We start from the raw sequence: 16,669 nt of genomic DNA, 5'->3' as shown, positions 1-16,669 counted from the left end.
TCAGGCTACCTCTGGCGAGCACATGGAGGGCTGTGCGGCCCCCCAAAGAAATGCCACCCCACACCATGACTGACCCACCGCCAAACCGGTCATGCTGGAGGATGTTGCAGGCAGCAGAACGTTCTCCACGGCGTCTCCAGACTCTGCCACGTCTGTCACATGTGCTGAGTGTGAACCTGCTTTCATCTGTGAAGAGCACAGGGCGCCAGTGGCGAATTTGCCAATCTTGCTGTTCTCTGGCAAATGCCAAACGTCCTGCACGGTGTTGGGCTGTAAGCACAACCCCCACCTGTGGACGTCGGGCCCTCATACCACCCTCATGGAGTCTGTTTCTGACTGTTTGAGCAGACACATGCACATTTGTGGCCTGCTGGAGGTCATTTTGCAGGGCTCTGGCAGTGCTCCTCCTGCTCCTCCTTGCACAAAGGCGGAGGTAGCAGTCCTGCTGCTGGGTTGTTGCCCTCCTACGGCCTCCTCCACGTCTCCTGATGTACTGGCCTGTCTCCTGGTAGCGCCTCCATGCTCTGGACACTACGCTGACAGACACAGCAAACCTTCTTGCCTCAGCTCGCATTGATGTGCCATCCTGGATGAGCTGCATTACCTGAGCCACTTGTGTGGGTTGTAGACTCCGTCTCATGCTACCACTAGAGTGAAAGCACCGCCAGCATTCAAAAGTGACCAAAACATCAGCCAGGAAGCATAGGAACTGAGAAGTGGTCTGTGGTCACCACCTGCAAAACCAGTCCTTTATTGGGGGGTGTCTTGCTAATTGCCTATAATTTCCACCTGTTGTCTATTCCATTTGCACAACAGCATGTGACATTTATTGTCAATCAGTGTTGCTTCCTAAGTGGACAGTTTGATTTCACAGAAGTGTGATTGACTTGGAGTTACATTGTGTTGTTTAAGTGTTCCCTTTATTTTTTTGAGCAGTGTATATTTCAGCCCCAATGGGAGCAGCTGATAGAAGAAACCACTGCAGTTGGAAATGTTTTCATACCCATCCTGAATCTGCTATTGAGAGAGGAGACTCTCGTCAAATCAAATGTTATTTGCCACATGCGCCGAATACAACAGGTGTAGACCTTACAGTGAAATGGTTACTTACAAGCCCTTAACCAACAATGCAGTTAAGAAAAAAAGTGTTAAGTAAAAAAATAAAATAATTAAAGCAGCAGTAAAATAAAATATCCTGTAGCTCAGTTAGTAGAGCATGGCGCTTGCAACACCAGGGTTGTGGGTTTGTTTCCCACGGGGGGCCAGTATGAAAATGTATGCACTCACTAACTATAAGTCGCTCTGGATGAGAGCGTCTGCTAAAATGACTAAAAAATAAAGACATTTAAAAGATGCACCCAAACACACATCATTATATGTCACGATCGTTGAGAGACGGGTCAGACCAAGGTGCAGCGTGGTATGCGAACATGTTTATTAAGCTCATTAAACATAAACCAAACAAGAAACAACGTAACGTGAAGTCCTCCGGCTATACACATACAAGCCAACACGGAACAACATCCCACAACTAAGGTAGGCAAACAGGCTACTTAAGTATGATCCCCAATCAGAGACAATGAGCGACAGCTGTCTCTGATTGGGAATCACACCCGGCCACCACTGGTCTGGTGCGAGGAGCAGGAACGGGCCGGGCCGGACTGGAGACACACACCACAGGTCTGGTGCGAGGAGCAGGAACGGGCCGGGCTGGGAACACGCACCACTGGCTTGGTGCGAGGTGCAGGCACGGGCCTGGCTGGACTGGAGACACGCACCACTGGCCTGGTGCGGGGAGCAGGTACGAAGCGTACCAGGCTGGCGACATGCACCACTGGTTTGGTGCGAGGAGCAGGGACGGGCCGTACTGGACTGGGAACACGCACCACTGGCTTGGTGCGGGGAGCACTGGGCTGGCGACACGCACCACTGGTTTGGTGCGAGGAGCAGGGACGGGCCGTACTGGACTGGGAACACGCACCACTGCTTGGTGCGGGGAGCACCGGGCTGGCGACACGCACCACTGGTTTGGTGCGAGGAGCAGGGACAGGCCGTACTGGACTGGGAACACGCACCACTGGCTTGGTGTGGGGAGCACTGGGCTGGCGACACGCACCACTGGTTTGGTGCGAGGAGCAGGGACGGGCCGTACTGGACTGGGAACACGCACCACTGGCTTGGTGCAGGGAGCACCGGGCTGGCGACACGCACCACTGGTTTGGTGCGAGGAGCAGGGACAGGCCGTACTGGACTGGGAACACGCACCACTGTCTGTTCCCAAGGACGGCGATCCATCCCAGCCTGGATCTCCTCCCATGTCCAAGATCCCTTACCATCCAGGATCTCCTCCCATGTCCAGGATGTCTGCTCCTGGCCACGCTGCTTGGTACTCGTTTGGTGGGATCTTCTGTCACGATCGTTGAGAGACGGGTCAGACCAAGGTGCAGCGTGGTATGCAAACATGTTTATTAAGCTCAATAAACATAAACCAAACAAGAAACAACGTAACGTGAAGTCCTCCAGCTATACACATATAAGCCAACACAGAACAACATCCCACAACTAAGGTAGGCAAACAGGCTACTTAAGTATGATCCCCAATCAGAGACAACGAGCGACAGCTGTCTCTGATTGGGAATCACACCCGGCCAAATATAGAAATACAATACCTAGAACATAAACATAGAATTTCTAGCATAGATTCTCACGCCCTGACCAAACCAACTAAAGACGACCGGCCTCTCAAGGCCAGGGCGTGACATTATAGCTTCCAAGACACATTTAACTGAAATAATCATGATGATCAATGCAAACAAAGGACTTTATAGTATAGGTTGTTGCTGACCTTTTTTCTAGCCATCGCTTGGAACACATTTGCTCATGTGTGTTCCCCACATCCATCCCAAGCTCAGCTCACAGGCCCATATCTCAGAGAAAGCACTGCATTTAAATCTGACAGCTCAAAACCCCACTCGCCCCATTATTCAAAACTAATATAGTTTTATTAAAATAATCCAGCGTAATGATTTAATGCATGCACTTCTGAATTGTAAAGTGTTATACATTATCATGATGGCACATTTGTTTGTTTCTTTTAACCCCCCACCCGCCACCCCATATTTCCTGCTCCAGAGGTCCCCTGACACCCTCTCCTCTGAGTACACTCATGTTTACAGCTAAGGAGCCCCTCTACCATTTACATAAATATACTGTATGCCTGGGCCAATGGGGAGGCAGGAACAAAGTGGCTGCATCCAAGAGGTAGCAGACTGGAATCCCTTACAGGAAAGGCAACATCCCAGTGCGCTTGACTGTAGCTTTCATGTTAAATTCATGGTGCCTGGAATGCCAACATGCGCTGCTGCCATAGTACATTATATCCTCCACTGTCTCACAATTGTCTGTGCAACTACTCCAGAAAAGCCTCATGATTTAATAGGGAGGTTCATTTAAAATCCACTCAGCCAGCACCCCCCCCCCCCCTCCCTCCCCCACCTGGAGTAAACGCAGGTCAACAAGACCATGTCTCCATTCATCGTGCTGCTAGTAGTACAGGGGTCCCCAAAGCAAACACCCAACACAGTCTGTTTAATTCAAGTGATTATCAAAGACAAATACGATGAAGTGGGTCTATCTAATGAATATATTACAGCTTACGAGGACTTAAAAGACAAGCATTCACACACACACACAAACACACAATCACACAGAGACACAACACACACACAAACACACAATCACACAGAGACACAACACACACACACACACACACACACACACACACACACACACACACTTTCTCTGTGGATGGAGTGAATGTTAATGTGTGGACCAGATGCTTCTGAAGTGCTGTAATATTCACTGCCTCAGCTGTGCAGGTTGACCTGTCTGTCTTTACAGAGGGTGGCTGGTGAGGGCATTGGTGAGCATGCCAACATGTTTACAATACGCACTTGTTTACAGTAATAGATCCCTCTCTAGTGTTATCAGTAATAATAATAATTTTGTGGGTGCTTATATTTGTGCTATTTCACACATGTAGAAGTATGTATTAATATTTGCATATCCCACTCTCCCTGAGACACCCTCAGAGAGTGGGGTCACAGTCAGGGTCTGCCATTCATCAGCAACCAGTGACCTTTCAATTACTGGCCCAACGCTCTAACTACTAGGCTACTAGCTGAGGAACGCTCAACTCCGTTCAACAACAACACCGATTCAATTGGCCCATGCACATTCGCGCTGAGTTGAGCAACACAAATAAAGAAAAAGTCTGTGGTTATATTCTATGAAAGTTTTTATTTCAGCACCCTGTGGAAGGACCGCAGTTGTACAGCACAAACATAGGTAGGTACAGGTAAGCGTTTTCAGAATTACATTTTTACAAGAATCGACTGATGGTGACTCAATGTTGTTGCTAGCAGATCCCGCGACCAGTTATCAAAACTCAACTCCGCCTCGATATAAGAGAACGGAGTAGAGCGTTCCTCAGCTACTAGCCTACCTGCCGCCCAGTTATTTCCCTTTGTATTTTGTTAGGCTACTACATTATGGGTCTAAGTTTCAGTAGACTAAGTTATGTTAAAAATGTTTGGCTCCCTGGCATAATCATAATACAATATTTTTTATTTACTTTTAATCAAAAAGACAGATTTGATATCTACAATAATCACACATTCTTTTGCAATAATTTCATGCAAGTACATTCGCATTTTTGTTCTTTACGATATTGGATCAACACATTTCAGTCATAGATCTCAAGCTTGCCTTCAAAGAATATAGGCGGGAAAGGGGCAGGTTTTCAGTTAATGACAATATGCCAGTGCACTGCTGAGGGTTGCATGTTTGGTGCCAAAGAGTTCTCAAGGGTCCCTATCACTGTATATGTGCCAGTATTCAGAATCCATACTGTTTTCTCTAGTCCTCTCTGTCGTAGGCTTCCCTTCTGTGGTTCATCCCCCTATGAGGACAACCTTGGGCCCGTATTCATAAAACAACTCAGAGTGGGAGTGCTGATCTAGGATCAGGCCCCCATGTCCATGTAAACTTATTAATTCAGCCTGGTCTCATAGACCAGATGTAACATAATGAACGTAAATCCGGGACACTCAAATTAGTATGATATGTTAGGTTTGGTATGGGTTACATAAGACAGAAGGTTACTTAACACTCAAATCTCATCAAGGACAACTTTAGCATTTTTGTAACTACTTACTAGCTACTTTGAAACTACCTAGCATGCTAGATAACCCTTTCCCTAACCCTAACCATTTAATATAATAATAAGCCATTTAGCAGACACTTTTATCCAAAGCAACTTACAGTCATGTGTGCATACATTTTTACGTATGGGTGGTCCCGGGGATCGAACCCACTACCCTGGCGTTACAAGCGCCATGCTCTACCAATTAACCTAACTCCTATCCCTAACCTTAACCCTAACCTTAACCCCTAATCCCTAGCCTAGCTAACGTTAGCCACCTAGCTAATGTTAGCCATAACAAATTGGAATTCGTAACATTTCATACGTTTTGCAAATTCGTAACATATTGTACGAATTGCAATTCGTAACATATACGAATTGTAATTCATAAAACATATCATATGAAATGGATGATGGACAAATGAATACATACCATACAAAACGTAACATATCATACTAATCGGAGTCTCCTGGTTTTACATTTACTATGTTACATCTACCCCTGAGTCCAGGTTGTGGATACAGGTCCTGAGCCCTCCTGGTCCTGAACAGTAACCATGGCACCAGTGCTTCTTCCCACAGGATGAGATATACAGTTCAGAAGGCAATGGCAAAATTTACATAATTTTTTATCAACATTTCTACATTGAGAGAGACACTGCCAAAACCCCCAAGGCATATCATGCGCCAGAGATCCATGGATAACCAAACACAAGCTCCACAGTAGTACATGAATGATACTGATGTTTTTCCCTGCTCTACATTGACAAACACAAATACCAGATTTTGATCAGAACCACTGAAAATCTTCCTTTTTCAGAGTTCTCGCTGTTAATTAATCAGACTACATTGGCAATGTATTGGGCTCGTGAAAAATGCAAGAATTACTAATTAATGAAGCATTCTGCCAACATTTACATATTCATAAAGGTGTGGTTGAGTAATTGACGTATGCATGAGAGAGCTGAGTGTTGGCTTTGAGATAATAACACATGCCAACATAGGAACCTTTATTTTGTTAAATTCTTCAAAAAGCAGAAGGAGCCGAGATGCTTTTAAATATCTATTACGTATTCATTCTTCCCCAAAGAAATGCAGCCAAATGCTTTGAGAGATAAATACACTGAGGAGATGCAATGATGTGAAACAGTATGTTAAATTACATTTTCTGAAATATTGTCCCATGTGGATTTTTCAAAAGTTCATTTAGCAAACCAATGTGCCCAACAACCATGCTTGGAAAGTCAGATTTTACACAGAAAAACACAAACATATTTGCAATGGTCCTCTGTAGCTCAATTGGTAGAGCATGGTGCTTGTAACACCAGGGTAGTGGGTTCAATCCCCAGGACCATCATACGTAAAAATGTATGCACACATGTCTGTAAGTTGCTTTGGATAAAAGCGTCTGCTAAATGGATAATTATTATTATAACTAAGTAAACATAAAGGCAGGCTAATCCACACAAACACACCCTCTATTTTTTCTTACTGTTTGAAAATGGATGCACCTACAACTTCTATCTTGCACTCCTTTTAAATAAGTCCAGAGTTTTTGTCTCTCATGGAATTCCCAACACTCCCTCAGATCAGCTCAGTATCACTCTAGTATTACGTTTTACATCAGAGTTTTAAAGAATTTCCATATAAAAGGTTGTGAATTGTTGATACATTATCTCTGTGATAGCTGCTGGAAATAGCTTGTGTCCCGTTGTGTCATGATGTCAGCCTTCTGGAGACAACCCCCCCCCGATGAGGCAGGTTCAAGAAGGTCTGGCCACAGCCATAGTGTGTGTCACTTCTCAAAGCGTCTTTCCATTGTTAAAGCCTCCTCACAAAGGCCTTGTGAAAGCTGGCCCAAATATGGCTCATTAAAAAAAGCACAAACAACATTCAGATGGTTCCTAGGCTTTCCTCACAGCTATGCACTGAGGAATGACAAGTCCAACAAAACCATGTCGAGTTTTTCACCCAGGCCCATTGTGTTCCCACATTAACTCCAAGCTGGGCCCTTTGAGCCTGGCCAGAATTGTGTCTTTCCTTCTCGGACATGGCCCGGCTCTATCAGCAGGCTTGGCCTATACAGCACAGCACACCATGCAGACTCTTTCTCCCTTATAGAGACTTGGCTCTCAGATACATTGTGGCAAACGATTGATGGGGCAGGACAGAAGTTATACAATTAAAGATGGCCTTTCTCAGCCAAGTGAGTTCATTCATTTCAATGTGAGGACCTTTGTGCTTGCAGTCATTGTTTTGATAGAAAATGAAAGAGGGAGGGGTTTTATTTCCCAAGCACAAGAACTCAGAACTCTGGATCTGTACACAATCTAAACAATCTGGAAAAGGCTTCTGAAAATAACTGAGGCCAGAAAATGTCAAAAGAAACAGAGACCGAACACAAGATGATAATGATTTCTTACTGTGTGGGGGAAACTGAACCACAGCCTGGGATACTCAGAGGAATGTGTCCATGTTCTGCCATATACAACAGCTGGCAACCCATGCCAATGGGAAGCTAGAAAAAACTAATTGCAACTGGAATTGTCAAGTCTACTGCATTATAAAGCGCTCAAATAAGAGAGGCACGTATCAGTCAGACATAGGAAGTTCATTGTACGTCTTCCAGACATAGAGAAAATGTGAGAGAGCTCAATAGAGGTGAGATACAGTACATCACTAGTCAGGTGGTGAATTAGGATGCTAAAGTTTGAGTTTAACCTTGCAGGAATTTTGGAAGGCACTTGCGAGTGTCGGCGGTGCAGAGTTTTGGCAGCTGCACAGGGAGCCTGGTGGGTCGGCCCATCTCTGGGAGCTGCTACTCCACACTAATCTATTTTAAACCATCTGTGAAATTAGCAAGATTTCTTAAGTCCTTCACCTCCAAGGATTAAAAAATGGCTGAGGGCCTGGGTCATCCTTACATATGTATGCATGTCCGATAACTCAGAGAGGGAAGCCAAGTCAAAGTTCTGAGGGAATTCTTCTTATCTACACAATGTATTCATATGTACAAAGAAATCTGAACTGACATCACCAATTTACAAAGACATATCATATCTCACTAGTCATAATAATGAGTGGGCTCATCTTCTTGGGTTTTCTCAACATTGTTCATATTGGCCATACCTGGCAGTGCTGAAATCTGCTTATTTGTACAATTTACACAAACTATACCAAACATTAGGAACCCCTTCCTAATATTGAGTTGCACCACCCCTTTATCCCTCAGAACAGCCTCAATTCATTGGGGCATGGACTCTACAAGTTGTCGAAAGCATTCCACAGGAATGCTGGCCCATGTTGACTCAAATGCTTCCCACAGTTGTGTCAAGTTGGCTGGATGTCCTTTGGGTGGTGGACCATTCTTGATACACACAGGAAACTGTTGAGCGTGAAAAACCCAGCAGTGTTGCAGTTCTTGACACAAACCGGTACACCTGGCACCTAGTACCATACCCCGTTCAAAAACACTTAAATCTTTTGTCTTGCACATTCATCCTCTGAATGGCACACATACACAATCCATATCTCAATTGGCTCAAAGCTTTAACATTATTATTTAACCTGTCTCCTCCCCTTTATCTACACTGATTGAAGTGGATTTAACAAGTTACATCAATAAGGGATCATAGCTTTCACCTGGATTCACATGGTCAGTCTATGTCATGGAAAGATCAGGTGTTCCTAATGTTCTGTCCACTCAGTGTATATCTATTGGATACATGTTCTGGGTATCTGGTCCATCAGTGTGTCTCATTGAAATGAATTTTATAATGAAATCCATGAAATATTCTCCTTTAATAGTCAGATTGACAGAGTAAAACCATACATAGATTGAAGTACTGCAGATCGCCATGGAGAGCAGCACTCAAACTGCTCAGAGAGAGAGAGAGTAATACTTCAGCATTGCAGTAGCTCTGCCAAAGGCAGTAGGTCTACAATAAAGTTATGAGTCAAGTCTAATGAGAAAATCAGATAAATAGCAGCTGTGCTTGGAGAGCCGGCGCTCTCTGACTGATTCACTGGGCTCAGTGGCCATGTCGTGGAGCGCAAGGGCAGACAGGGGCTCCAGAACAGTAAAATATTGTTCCAGACGCCTCCCCCATACAATGTTTAGTCATCAGAGTGGTGAATTTGCAGTCCTGCCAGTGTGTAGCAGCAGCAACACTGTATTAATTATTATCTGCAGCCCAAACACCTACATTTGTACTAACACTGTGACAGTTCATCCAAACAGGCCACTTACAGGCAGTGGCATTACTCTCCATACCTCACTAGACCTCTTACAACCCCCCCCACCCCGACCCCCTTCTCCCATCTGGCAAGCGTCGAAAAAAGTATGGCATATCGAAGATAAAAAATATGGGCCAAAGGAAATTAGAATTATTGTCTTTCACTCAAGATTAAAATGTCACAGGCCCGGTACCATTTTAATGTTGTACACCCACACACCCATGCACAATAACTTAAAGAGAAATACACAAAGCACAGGGCTTTTCTCCTGGCCATTATTCGTAATGCAAGCTTGGAGAATTACTATAAGATTTATTGTGCAGCGGTATATGGCTAATTTTCCATCTACTGCTGGGTGCTTCTGCTGGAGAGAGCTGACACAGCCGTCTATTATACACACCACAGTTAAACTGTAGGTTTTACGCATGCTCTCGGGGAAGACAGCGCACAGGCAGCACACTGGTAAAATACAAAAAAAAGATTGATGGAGAGAACAAAATATGGTTTTCCAAAATGTTTGGAAATGGCTCCTGTTCCAGAACCTTTTTTTTTTATTATATTTTTTACTCCAGCAAACAGAAGGTTGAAGAAAGGAAAAGCAGCTTTCCTCCCTGCTGAACCATATACACCATGTATATGCATTCTATTAACAGCCTTGATATATCATTCTCACCATAACTGCAAATCGTTTTTTTGTGAATGGAAAGAGGGACTGTTTATGGCAGCAGAGAAATGACTGCAGGTGTATATGAACTTGAAACAATGACAACTGTAGTCTAAAATCAAAAACGTAATCTCAAAAGAAATATAAGACCACAGTGTTGTTTATTGTCTTGGAATCAAACACCTCTGAAAGGTTGTTGTTTCCTGAAACCTTGCCTAAAAATGACTCCATCTTGTTACCCTCGACCCTCGGCCCAGCAAGATGATGATGAGCCATGGATGGCAGGGATCCAAGGAGATGAATGAACACACGTCGTCTGAGTTGATCGCTCTCTGCCTGACCTTTCCTCTGGCCCTGCTTGGCACATAAACCTGTCTGTGTATGGCTGCAGGAGCACACCCACTGGGCCTTGCCCTCTGAACGTCTACCTGCGCGATAGGTCACAGGTCCTCTACACACCTTTGCTGCATGCTCTCTTTGTCTCCATAATGGTCTCTTCTCAGTGGACAGGAGGGCTGGGATGCTGCAGGGTTTCAGAGAATAGCATCATTGTCTTGAGACAAAAAGGTAATAAACATAAATGTATTGCTTTGTTTGAGTAACATATTATATTTTAGGCATGAGGTTGAGGATGTCCTAAAATGGACACCATGCTATAATATAATCTCTACCATTCGTTCACGTGAAAATCAGTTTGTGGCACTCATTCTAATGATAAACTATGACTTATGGGCCACCTTAGGTAAATAACTGTCCTTCAAAAATGCAAACCCACACTGCAGTAGAAAATAAAATGTTGAAAAGTACCATGAGAAATCAATATAGTTTTTGCATGAGAAATCAAAGGACAATCAATAACAACAACAAAATAGAGACTCGGATCTTAAAACAAAATGTATCTTTAATTTGTAAGTGTCAACAGCAGTACAAAAGATGGGAGTGATGGTGAGACTTTGTCACACAATTTCTTACTCTTTTACGCAAAAGGAGGAAACTCTTGAGGTAAATGAGCTTAAACAGGCAGTTATACAACCCACTCCTGCCTTGTTACATCAATGGATTGAGTACATATAGAAAGATGATGTTACATTACAATATGCCTGAATGCATCCTGTGGGGAACACAACCTAGATATTTGCACACATTACTAAGGTGCCTAGATACACCCAAATGTGTCAGTCATCTGGTGTATTTTATTTGATATAGTGTATTAATACTACCAACACAGAGGAGACTGGTCTCCAATACATACCACTGTAGAATTATTTCACCTTAAGTTTACCTCACGTCAATACTGCACATGGAAACCAAAGACTTGCTGGTTTACATTTTGAAGCCAAGCAAAATAAAATATTTTAGTACCTTTTCCTTTTTTTTCTTTTAACAATAATATCCTTAGCAAGTAGCTGTCCTTTTGTACTGTATAAAGAAGAATGTGAACACAAATGTGATGGCAACCTTTTTTTAAGTTCAATTAAAAACTTTACACTGGACTGTACAAGATATTATGATAAACTATTTACATTTTCAGAATTAAAACTTTTTTTCAAAGCAGCAACAGACACTATTTCATTTTCTCTAGTTACGCCCAAACAATACCTGCCATGGGCCTAGGTACCTGCCAAGAAATTGATTTCTACGCAGAAAACTGTATCAGGCTGCCAGGGGTTTCAAAACAGCAACGGCCCCAGCGACAGAAGAGCCACACACAGTGTTGCTTGAGAGACAAAAAAGAAATCTAGAAAGCAAAGTACCATTGACAACTGTATAAGTTGTCCCCAATAGCACATTTTACACTCCTGAACAGCAACTAGCATGTCAGTCCAGCATGTCAGTGAATTGTGCTAATTAAATTAACACAGAGAACATTCCCACCATATACATCACAAAGTTCAATGACAGAAAGAATAATTACAGTTAAGTTATTAAAACAGCATACAAGCTTTGTCTTCAGTTGTTGAATCTTGTTGGCATTTACATGGCTGAGAGACAGATGGATGAATAGAAAAAGTCATGACTACACTTTGCTGATGGCTGGATGGGCTACCTTTAAAAAAGATCAGCAACACATAGAGAAGGACAAAAAGGGTCTAGGCTAGAATACACACTAGTGGCTCTGCATTGTGCCACATTAAAACTAATAAATATTTGCACACTCCCTCCAATTTCAGCTCCCCAAGAACCTCACTTGTGTAAAATTGTCAATTAATAAAAATCATCTTGGTTCATTCTAATTTTAAATGTAACAAATGCATGCAGATGTGCCATTACAATGTAGCTATTAATTTATGCTACTATCAAGCCCTCCGTTCAAATTTGGCACATTAACAGTATAAGCACTGGGGGCTGTGAAAAACACAAAACACAAGTGATGACGTATGTCGCTAGGATTGAGTCATGATTGCAAACACACATTGTATAATAAAAACATATACATCTTAACTGCTTGTTGTTCAGATGAATTTTAGCACTGTCCCTATGAAAGATACAGAGTACCTTATTTGTACCGACTGTGCATGTTATTAAATAAAAATGAAGTGATTTATTAAAAAACGTTTGTCCTTAATGTATAAGCCTAAGGAGTACAGCTTGGGTTTTGATTGGCTCCTTGAATTGTCTGAGGGAGGTCATTGAAACGCTAGCAAGAAGGGGCCTGTCTGTCTATCTCAGCTATAGTTCCGTCCAATACTGCTCTCTTCAACCGGGAGAAATATTCAGCATCTACATGAGGTACAGTGACTTGTCAGTTTTATGAACATGGATCAACATACACTGATGTAAAAAAGGAAGAAAAAAAATAACAGTCAAATACATAACTTATACTTCACTAAGTACTTATGAACAAAAATATAATTCTATTTCCTATGTTGTATTTACAATAAAATCTATAATGAGATGGTGAATTTATTGAAAAATGAAGCTCCAATTCATTAAACATCTGTTTTTTTTCTTTCTCTCTGATTGTCCTTTCATTATGTTCTACTGACAATTTTAGAGCCAACAGTGGCTAATAAATACAATAAAATGTCTATACTCACTATATCGCTTCAAATACAATATACAACACAAAACATATGTGACCAATAAAATGGGTTTCTGAAATCCGGTGTTTCTCAGCTAACCAGTTACTATGTAAGCCTTCTGTCGAGTTTACTGCTCAGTCTCTCTCTCGTGCGCTGTCTCTCTCCCCTTGGTGGCCCTGGAGCTCAGACAAAGTGTTCATTCACTACACATGTCTTTGCATAAATAAACAAAACAAGTAGACTGAAAAATTATTCAAATCTGGTAACTGTGAGAACGAGCCCACAAGTCCAACTCGTCGTGACTTTTGTTCATTCAGGTTTTTTTCTGGTACAACAGCTTCACATTAGTCAGAATTGATAAAAATACAATTTATATCCAGTGCTTATAACACTTATGAAACATTGTCTCCTTGCGAGATATAAGTAATTTTTTGTTATTTTTTGTTATACAAGCACAGTCAAGTTTCAGTCCTATCAACAGGCCTTTTTTAACTACCAACCCACTGAATTGGTTTGGCATGGTCATAAAAATATGTACAAATCACGTACAAATCAACCAATCAACCAGCAAACAGAAGTAACAGCTTAAAAATCCTAGATATGTTGACCTGGAGGGAAATCCGTTTAGGTTTGTGTATGGGAGGAAATCCTAGAAAAAAACATTGTACCTTAAAACAACAATAGCAACAAAGAAACCAACCAACCAAAAAAGAGAGAAAGAAACTGAAATGGAAATGAATAATGAGGTGCTTAAAAACTTCTAAGACTTAAGATAAATGCTTTCAAACGTGGACACAACACAATAAAAGCCAGCTCTGAATAGGTCGAGAAAAATTAAAAGTACTAAAGAGCCATCTGTATCAATTAGACCTGGGAGAGTAATGCAGTGACCAGCAGTAGGAGGGAGTCCTGGCCATGCAGACAGCCAGCGCTGGTGACCAGCCATTTAGATCCTTTTAAACCTCTGGGCTTGGTCTGAAAAAGACAGGTTCAAGGGCACGGGAGGAGAATAGCCGGGCTCATGCATAAATAATGCTGCATTTGAGATGATACCCTCTCGTCAGTCATTTTAATAATCCCCCACAGCTTGATGTACTTGTTCCATCTGCTCGCCAGCGCCTAGTGGCTGGGCCAGGGCGGGAGCCGGGGTGGAGGCCTCACTGCCTGCACTTTGATGGAGAGCACAATAAGCGCTACGTGCCCGTCCTTATTGTTCCCCCTCTCTCCACTCCCCAGTCTAGCGCTGCCTGCCACTCTGAGCCAGATGGCACCCCCTGGGTGTGGGGGTTGCCATGGGCAGGGGTCGGGGTCGAGACAGGGCAGGGGCAGGGCGGAGAGGGAGGCACTTAGTCCTTCTGGCCTGTAGGAGGGCTATATTGTGGACAGTAAGGCCTTGACTGCTGGCCATCTCTAGCTGTTTCTCCATAAGGTATCAACCTGGGATCTGTTCAGCTGATAAAAGGACCGTTCAAGAGGTAAAGCTCTTTCAGTTTGTGACGGATTGTCACAAGATTAAGCGCTGATTGATTGTGTTACGTTTCATATTCATTGTCTGTATGTAAATACAATACAGAAGTGCATTTTCAATTGCTCTGGCCATTATAAAACAACACAAATGTTGTTCAATGTAAAGTATTCACTTAGATGAAGTAGTAAGTGTTAATATGTAAGTGCATCAATGTAGAGAATCACCATCACAGCTCTGGTGTGGCTTATGAATGAAATACTGTTGTGTTTAATATGATTTGTTAGAATGTAATACTTTGTCTGTAACCCTCCTTTAAATAAAAACATGACGTTATTCCCTCACACACTGCCTCTTCTCTTAAGACTGCTGCAGTAGTTAACTCTGCTTTAAGACCTTCTCGTGTCAATTTAAGATTTACAATGTCGAAAAAAGACTTAAGATAAAAAATAAAAAGAGTTTTAAGACCAAAGACTTTAAAACTTGCCGCCCCAGTAGGGGCTAAAGTGTTTAACCGAATGTACTGTAGCTAAACATTGTAAAACAGCAATTTGTGATTGTAATGCCCCCAAAGCTGCCTTTCGCTGCCTTTCCAATCCCACAGATTGGATGCCTTTGGCCCCTTGGAATACTGGCCTGATTACAATCACTCTGATTAAGAAGTTGGTAAGACTGAGTTGGAGAGTGAGCAGAGAGTGTGAGGGGAGTGTTACAGTGCTCTGCGTTAGACTGGCCTGGTGACATGAGCTGGAGAGGGACAGGGAGAGGAGAAGGGCCTGTTGGTCACCGCATTGGTCTCCATGGAGAACAGCTGCCATTATGCACAACCACACCTGAAGCTATTGCATCACTTCCTGTTCCTGGCCTAGACACAGTCCACTGTCTCCAGATTCCTGAGTGTTTCAATATAGAAGGTATATAAAGAAACTGGATTTTGAAGCCGCACTAAGATATTAAGAGATTGTCTAAGACTCAAGTCTCTCCCTCGAGACTCAAACTAATTATTTAAGAGAAAAGAACGTTGAAATGTTTGGCACATCTGCACAAAATTGTACAGTATGTTAATAATAACAATAATAATTATAATAATAATAATAATAATACTAATACAATTAATAATAAGGGAGTCTGATTATGTCCCAGAATTGTGGAATTGTTCTGTTTGTTTGTTTTTAGTTAATATGAATTTCCAAATATTTTGTTCTCTTAATAGTTTCAAATAAATTCAGATTTAAAACATTCACAAGCTGTTGGCTGACACAGCATACCTGAGTGAGAATATATAACTCCCATCAAAAACAGTAATGAAATCTATTAAAAGCATTTAACTGAAGAGAAAAAAAATATGTATATCATAAGAAAAAAAGTAAGACTGTAAGAATTATGGATTCATTTCAAGTCCTGTCATCCAAAGTTGTATAGGCAATACCCTAATTGTGTAAATGTCCATGAACAAAACACAAAAAATAAACGATGAGATAATAAAATAGGAAATCCAAAATGAACTAAACCAAACTGCTTCACACACTGTAAGAAACATTTAAGACCGATAGCTGTTGATTCTGACGGAGCCACATATGCATGCAGGCTCCTAAATGATACATCATCAGAACATTTTTTTTTTGTTCTGTATTTTTTTGTTCTTCTGTTTCTCCTCCTTCTGTCAGTCTTCCACCCTGGGGATGGTTCTCCAGTATGAATGTGTGTATGTCTTGGCTCAGGTGTTGAGAGGCCTCAGTTGGCGCTGACGATGGGCTCCAGTGTCTCAGTCTCACTGCTGTAGTCCGATTTGGGCTCCTCGTCAAAGTCCTCGTACATGTCCATCTCATCTACCACTCCGTTGATGATGGGGTCGTTGGTTAACATGGCAACGGGCTCTATCTTCATGTTGTAGGTGCTCTGGATGACGGGAATGGCCGGCTCCGGGCTCGCTGAGGCGCTGGAGCACTCCGACGTCATATGAGGGGAGGGTGTGGTCGTTGCCATGGTTATGGCCCCAGGGTAGACCACGCCGGCGCTGGTGCTGATGGGGATCTGCGGTTGTTGCCTGTAGAGAGAAAATAAAGGACAGCGAGAGA

This window comes from Coregonus lavaretus (assembly GCF_964263955.1).
Source record: "Coregonus lavaretus genome assembly, contig: HAP1_SCAFFOLD_1168, whole genome shotgun sequence".
Taxonomy (NCBI): domain Eukaryota; kingdom Metazoa; phylum Chordata; class Actinopteri; order Salmoniformes; family Salmonidae; genus Coregonus; species Coregonus lavaretus.
The sequence above is the reverse complement of the archived record's forward strand: the minus strand, read 5'-3'. Positions refer to the sequence as shown.